The sequence below is a fragment of the Limanda limanda genome, chromosome 6 (assembly GCF_963576545.1).
Source record: "Limanda limanda chromosome 6, fLimLim1.1, whole genome shotgun sequence".
NCBI classification, from domain to species: domain Eukaryota; kingdom Metazoa; phylum Chordata; class Actinopteri; order Pleuronectiformes; family Pleuronectidae; genus Limanda; species Limanda limanda.
Window position 1 is genome coordinate 22,890,869 of NC_083641.1, and position 8,294 is coordinate 22,899,162.

The following is an 8,294-nucleotide window of genomic DNA, read 5'->3' on the forward strand; positions in this document are numbered from 1 at the left end:
CTTGTACTCTATGGTGATGTTAGCAGCCATCTTTCTGTCTGTCACAACCAAATGTAATAAGCCTTCAGACACTGCCACACTTCATTCAGCTCTAAAACCAGATGCATAACTCTACAAGGGATGATCTCTCTTTGAATCAACATGTATCAAACACAATACACATTATTTTAGTACATCGTGCATGGACAAATAATTAGAAGGAGACATAAGAGAACAAGACCCAGTTTACCAAACCATCCCTGGAGTGAAGGTGTTCAGCTGAGCTCTGTGCAGCCTTCGGAGCAGGAGCTGTGTGTGAGGGCTTTATATCGTCAACTATATCGGCAACGTCATATGAACGTTTAATCACCACAGAGTCACGAGCGACAACATTTGCCAACAACACACCTCATAAGCGACAGTAACTATAGTTACCCACTTTGTCCGTTGGAGGGATTCACACTCAAAACTAAGTATTCCTAAAACAGTGACTTCATTAATTTCAACTATTTCCATGTCACTTTATTACATAAGTTGAATATAAAGGGTCAAACTAAATGATTGATGTAAAATTTCTTTGTAGCATCACAACAAACAACCCTTTTGTCACATTGTAACTTTTTTCATGTTCTCATTTTATACATTTGGGTTAAATGTACATTGGACTTCTGGGGTTTCATATTACTGGACTACTTGGATTTAAGCAAAGTATATTCTTTAATAAGCTTCTCTGCTAGATTACTATTGTATCTGCTGTCTTAGGTTAACTACATTGATAGTTTGTCCTGTTTGGTCTTACTTTGAAATGTATGAGCTAGGATTTTGTTTATTGTTTATAGTTTCACTCTAGTGATTGGGGGTTAAAAGGGAACCAGCTAAGGTTACAGTGTTTGATTTGTATTCCAATTCTGTTAAGGACTAAGTTCTATTTTACTTTCTACATTTTCTGGTAAATAGACTTATCCATAATCAGTTGTTGGCAAATTAGGAGATTTTGTGAAACTAACCTGATCACTGATTAAAGTGACAAGTTTCTCTTGTGTTGAACTCTGAGTTTCTATTGCTGGGCCATTACCACCTGGTGCCTGATTGACTCATGAGCAGGGGGTGTGGTCAGCACAGATGTAGCCAACCATTATCAACTCTGGCTTAAAAACCAGGAATTGTTTGTAGCGTCAGCTTCAGCGTCTGTGAAGACTCGGAGGATAAAGACAAAAGAGTCTATCATTGGAGGCTTCCGGGGAGGCTGAGTATTAAGCTGCTATTTAATTTTATTTGAATATGTGTATACTTTCCGTGCACATTTCTACTCGTAGGTACCAAAGGCCTTGCACTCTTTCACACTAAAGGCCGGCGCATGCTTCTGCATTTTCAGAGACACGCAAGGACTCGCACCGGGTCAGTCCTGGGTCCCCTCCTCTTCTCTCTGCACACCAACTCTCTCGGCTCTGCCATTCACTCACATGGCTTTTCCTAACCATAGCTATGCTGATGACACCCAACTTATCATTTTTTCCCCAATCTGAAACACAGGTAGCAGCACAAATCTCCGCCTGTCTGACTGACATCTCTCAGTGGATGACTGCACACCACCTGAAAATTAACCTTGACAAGACTGAAATACTTTTCATACCAGGGAAAATGCTCTCCCACCCACGACCTGACTATTCTCTTTGACAACTCTGTGTTAACCCCCACTCAGACCGCTAGGAACCTGGGTGTGACACTCGACAGCCAACTCTCCCTTACTGCCAACATTACTGTAACAACATGTTCCTGTAGATTCATGCTGTACAACATCAGGAGAATAAGCCCCCTTCTCACTCAGAAGGCGGCGCAGGTTCTGGTCCAGGCCCTGGTCATCTCACGCCTAGACTGTTGTAACTCCCTCCTGGAAGGTCTACCTGCTAGTGCCATCCAACATCTGCAGCACATCCAGGATGGAGCAGCTCAACTGGTCTTTAACCTACCAAAGTTCACTCATACTACTCCGCTCCTCCCTTCACTGATTACCAGTGGCTGCCCGCATCCGTTTCAAAATATTAGTACTTGTGTACTGTGCTGTGAACGGACCAGGTCCAGTCTACATTCAGGACATGGTCAAACTTTACACACCAGCACGTTCACTCCGCTCTGCTTCGGCTAATCGGCTCGTTGCTCCTTCACTGCGAGCTAAACACTCATCAAAATCACGACTGTTTGCTGTCCTAGCTCCTAAATGGTGGAATGAGCTCCGAATCGACATCCGGACATCTGAAAGTTAACACATCTTCCGCAGAAAACTAAAAACACACCTCTTCCGACTGTACCTTGAATAAAAAAAAAAAAAAAAAAACACTAACCACTTTTGAAACTAACTCTTTGGTAGCACTAAAATGGCACTTACCAATAGCACTTTGTAGTTTTGCTTTATTTCGAAAAAATTGTGCTGTCTTGATTCTTGTTGTTCTGGGTTTTTTCCCTCTGGGTTGAATGCACTTATTGTAAGTCGCTTTGGATAAAAGCGTCAGCTAAATGAAATGTAATGTAATGTAATGTAATCTTAGCGTAGGAAAACACAATGGTGATGCTCATGATCAGGAAGTAAGGTTGACCAATGGCAAACCTGAAGTGACCCTGCCACATGTGAAAAGATGAACAGCTCATCAGAGGAAACCCTGTGTTGTTTGTAGAAGCTCAGAGATGCTGATGTTGACGGTGAGAGAATAAAGCAGAGCACAGAGCTGAGGCCTTGAATGAGGAGGAGGAAGTGCATGGTAATGAAGAGTAATACGTGTGACCGGAGTGTATACACAGATGACCATATGTAGAAAATTATACACAACCAGATTTGTGAATAGCAAAATGTTGATGGAGGAAAAGTGCGATGAAAACCTGAACTAGAATGAGTCTGTAATCAATGCCTCACTCCATCAGAGTTGTTTTTAGCCATAAATGTCAAGGCGCTTGGAAGATTAGAAGCCTTATTGATAAATGTATTCTTTGTATCTTGAGTTGTCTCTGCTTTGCATTTAAAATAGTTTTTTACATTTGTACAATGCTAATTGGATATTCATTGTTGGGATATGTTTTTTGTGGAACCAAGAGCATATTTCCCGGCTACATGTGGTCAAAGCTTTGGAACAAGCATGGCTCTTTGTCTTGAGAAAGTCAAGGAACTCAATCTGCCAGGGTGCAACATGTTCTCTTTGTTCTGAGAGAGTCAAGGAACTCAGTCTCCCAGGGGGAAACAGGTTTCTCTTGTTTCAGCATATTCATGCATAGGTGTGAAAAGCCACGATGCTCACCTCCTATTGGTCACTCTGGCCCATGACCTGTGAGGTCACCGGGCCTTTATAAGACCAAGATCTGCCCCAATTCTCTCTCTTTCCACCGACCCCTCCAAGGAACTAGGTTGCCGGCCTCTCTTCCTGCATCGGCGAGAGGAGAAACCTGACTTCTCCAGCTCAACCCTTTTCTTTGCATCCAACGTGAGGAATGCAGAGGTGCAGCTCCTTCCAACTCATCTTCTCAAGGAAACCTCTTCTCAAATCAAGCTTCCAAACTCCTAGCAGCGACTCAATGTCCTGCAGGTAAGAACTGAGATTCAATAAGCAACTGAATTGCACAGCTCAACAGCACCTCGAGGACTTCAACCTTCCGACCAAACCAGAGACGTCACAGGACTGCAACTGCACAGAAACTTTCTCCCTTTCTAAGGACTGGTAACATACTGGGCTTAATAATTATACTGAGCTAAGCAAGACTGTACATTTGATTCTGTGTGGTGTTTATATGTTTGATATGTGTTGTGTTATTGTGGTTACAAGTTAAATGAAAGTTAAATGTTATACGCTCTTCACGGGATCTCTCTGACCCTCTCAGTCTCTAATTAGCATTTACACAGACACCGCATATCTCTACCTACTCACCTATGTCCCCACTCCAAAAGAAAGGGGGGGGAGCTACCATCTTAGACGCCCACAGGAAGGTGTTACTCTCTTTGTTAACCACCATTTTGAGAGCCCCTTATTCACATACTCACATACACACCTTTGTTTTAGGTCATACTCTGTTAGTAATTTGTGTTTTATACTTTATTATAGTCATAATAAATGTTTTTCTTTCACAAATGTTCTTTCATTAATGTTGCATAAGTGAATTTTGCCAACCTCTACACTGTCAAGAACTCTATAAACCTTCACGGTTCATTATATAATCTGTAATCATAAATATTGAGATTTCTAAGTGAACTAGATCTAAATGAGACTGGTCTTAATCAATAAATTGGCTATATTTTCCCTTCTTTGAAGGGTGGTGCCCCGAGAGAACTTTAACAAACTAAAGTTATTATTTAACATTAATATTTTAAATATTTGATAACCACATTTTTTGAATGTCTAAAGGCATACCATCTTATGGTATCACTCCTAACCATTATTGCACAACAACATTGTTATGTGGCAATAAATGTCCGCGGTGAGGAGGGGAGCCGCCAACTTCCACAGGTGAGATGTTTATCTCCGACATATCAAGTTAAACAAACTGAATTAATAATTAACTGTTAATATCACCCTGAAATATCTGCATCTTAAACCTCAAGAGCTGTTGTTGACTCTAACGCGTGAGAATGAGAAGGTTTAGTTTGATAACAGCAAGGACGACGGAGCTGACACATTAAGTCTGTTTTTCTTTCGCATTACATTGACATTACTGTGTTTATTGTTGTTAGAGAAACGTACACCAGTGGATCAATAATATATATATTACACGTCTTTTGTCCCTATTTGAAGACTAAGTATTATCTTCTTGTTATATTCTAACTCACTCCGAGTCACAGGGCAACTTCCTGATCGAAGTCAGACACAAATACAATACTGTAAATGAAGAGACAGCTGATGTAAACAAACACAAATAGGGAGGTGAGTCACCACTGGATATTATTTGAGGGAAGGAGGAATAAATACTACCAATGTGTATATTATATCATTACTTTATTACATCATAGTTCATTCTCCTTGGATGACATTGGAAACCTTTTAATTTCTCTCATTGTCCGTGTTCCAAATCATACAATGAAATTTTATGATACAATCTTAGTCCTAAATTAAACAGGAAATTACTGATTGGATTTAAAACTGTTGATTCTGATTTTTTCAGGAGTTCAGCTCGGGTCCTGTTCAATTGTAAAAAATATTGCAGTTCATAAACCGAGGAAATGGACAAATGTTCTGTTCACAGGTTTAGCGTCTTTCGCCGTCGGCGGTGGGCTGTGTGCTGGGATTGGAGGTTGATCAATCAACATTTTCATTTTTATAGTCAACTGAATATTTCATTTACATTTTTTTAAATATATTTAATAACAATATAAATCAAGCCAGAGACGCAATTAAACAACAAAAGCAGTTCATAATATATATATATATATAACATCATGACAATTTGTTAATGATACAAATCTGATCAGTGTTTCTTAAGCAAACCACAGAGAGCAAATGTTTTTAGGGCATGAAAAAACTTTTCATCCCTGAGGCCATAAATGAGAGGAGACAGACATCTTGGAGCAAGAATAAAAGTAATGTAATTAAAGAACCTGACATTGATGAATAAAATGAGATTGATTTTAAACACAGCAGCTTCTATGAAAGGACACCACAGCTGGATGAGACACAGGAGCAGCTAGAAAGCGTGAAGCCCCACAGTTCTGAGTCCTCTCCATGTGGACTTTTTGTCCTCTCCTGATGCAGCTTTGGCTACTCTCGTTATCTTCACATAGGAAAACAGGATTGTGATGCACATGATCAGGAAGTAAAACTGATTAATAGCTGATCTGAGGTGACCCTGCCACGCGTGGATGATGAAGATTTCCACAGTGCACGTTCTGCCCTGGGTGTAGGAGCTGTAGGAGGCCGATGCAAAGAAGATGGAGAGAAAAACGATGCAGGGCAGAGAGCTGAGGATGTGTATGATGAGGATTCCGTGCAGAGTGCTGCGTGGGGAGCACAGCTCTGCGTGACGCAGCGGCAGGCAAATGGCCACGTAGCGCTCCAGGGTCATCGCTGTCAGAGTGACCGGTGTCACAAAAATGTACAGCGATATAACGTTATAAATAGTGAGGCACAACCACATTTGTATCGTATAGTCATAGTAAGTGAAAAGGAGCAGGATGTTTGTCAGGAATAAAAATAGACAGTCGGACATTAGCGTGACAGCAAATAAGACATAGCGCATGGTGGTGTAGAAAAACTCCTTGGTGAAAAACGTTGTAATTAGCAGAAGGTTAATGCAGAGAAAAAGAACGACAGAAACCTGAATCAACATGAACTTATCATTCATCTTGTACTCTGTGGTGATGTTAGCAGCCATTTTTCTCTCTGTCACAACCAAATGTAAAAAGCCTTCAGACACTGCCACACTTCATTCAGCTCTAAAACCAGATGCAGAACTCAACAAGGGATGATCTCTCTTTGAATCAACAGGTATCAAACACAATACACATTATTTTAGTACATCGTGCATGGACAAATAATTAGAAGGAGACATAAGAGCACAAGACCCAGTTTACCAAACCATCCCTGGAGTGAAGGTGTTCAGCTGAGCTCTGTGCAGCCTTCTGAGCAGGAGCTGTGTGTGAAGGCTTTATATCGGCAACTATCACACAACGTCATATGAACGTTAAATCACCACAGAGTCAGAAGCGCCAACATTCACCAACAACACACCTCATAGGCAGTAGCTATAGTTACTCACTTTCTCTGTTGGAGGGATTCACACTGAAAACATAATTCAGTAATGGCGACTTCATCTGTTTCAACTATTTACACGTGTCTTTATTAAATAAGTTGAATGTGAAGGTTCACATTTAAGATAATACTTGTTTTATCCTACACCAGGAGCACTGCAACATGAGCATCTCTTCCATCTCACATTGAATTCTTGTTGGTGCTGGTCTTTGGTTGGAACACGGGATTGAACCAGGAACCTTCAGTTCTTCAGTCGTCAACTATTTCAGGACAACTTTCATTAAAAGTTGAGGTGATTGATGTAATAAATCTTTGAAGAATCCCAACAAACAACCCATTTGTCACATTGTTACTTTTTTCATGTTCTCATTTGATACATTATTATATATATTGGTAATATCCTGTTAATTAGCGCCACTCTGAGCGTTGGCAAATGCACAGATCTGATGTCCTCTTGTTTTCACAGATTTAACACTGCACGGACACTTTCATTATCTTAGCATAGGAAAACACAATGGTGAAGCTCATGAACAGGAAGTAAGGTTGACCAATGGCAGACCTGAGGTGACCCCGCCGCATGTAGATGAACAGCCCCTCAGAGGAAACCATGTGTTGTTTATAGAAGCTCAGAGATGCTGATGTTGACGGTGAGAGAATAAAGCAGAGCACAGAGCTGAGGCCTTGAATGAGGAAGAGGTGGAAGTGATGAAGAGTCATATGTGTGACCAGAGTGTACACATATGACCACATGTAGAAAATTATACACAACCAGATTTGTGAATGGCAAAATGTTGATGGCGGAAAAGTGCGATGAAAACCTGAACTAAAATGAATCTGTAATTAATGCTTCCCTCCATCAGAGTTGTTTTTAGCCATAAATGTCAAATCTCCTGGAAGATTAGAAGCCTTATTGATAAATATATTCTTTGTATTTTGAATCGTCTCTGCTTTGCATTTAAAATACTTTTTTACATTTGGACAATGCGCATTGGATATTCATTGTTATGTCATGTACAATAAATGGCCGCGGTCAGGAGGGGAGCTGCCTAGTTCCCCTAGGTGAGATGTTTATCTCAGACATATCAAAGATAAACTGAATTAATAATTAACTGTTAATATCACACTGAAATATCTGCATCTTAGACCTCAAGAGCTGTTGTTGACTCTAACGCGGGAGAATGAGAAGGTTTAGTTTGATAACAGCGCGGAGCCGCGGACCTGACTCATTCAATCTGTTTGTCTTTCGCTTTACATTTGACAGTGTGTTTATTGTTGTTAGAGAATCGTACACAAGTGGATCAATAATAAATATATTACCAGTCTTTGTCCCTGTATGACAGCGGTGTGCAAACTTTTTTTCCCCGAGGGCCACATAGAGAAAAAAATGCGAAGGACTGTAGTCCAGGCAAAGTAACTAATTTTGGAGCCAAAAATCGAAATAATTGTAAAATAATTTTTTTCAGCATAGATCATTTCTATGAGGTGTCCAGAACAACATACTAGAAATCCTACTTGAGGAAATATGTTTAATTCTCATCAATCCGAGATGTGGCCCAATAAGGCCAGGCAACAATACAACCCAATGGGGCTATT

The 8,294-nt window shown here is 40.4% G+C and overlaps 1 pseudogene; it reads right to left on the minus strand.

Annotated features, from left to right (window-relative positions):
• Positions 1-5,421: 5,421 nt before the first annotated feature.
• LOC133002983 (odorant receptor 131-2-like) lies at positions 5,422-6,294 on the minus strand (annotated as a pseudogene).
• Between the last annotated feature and the right edge of the window lie 2,000 nt (positions 6,295-8,294).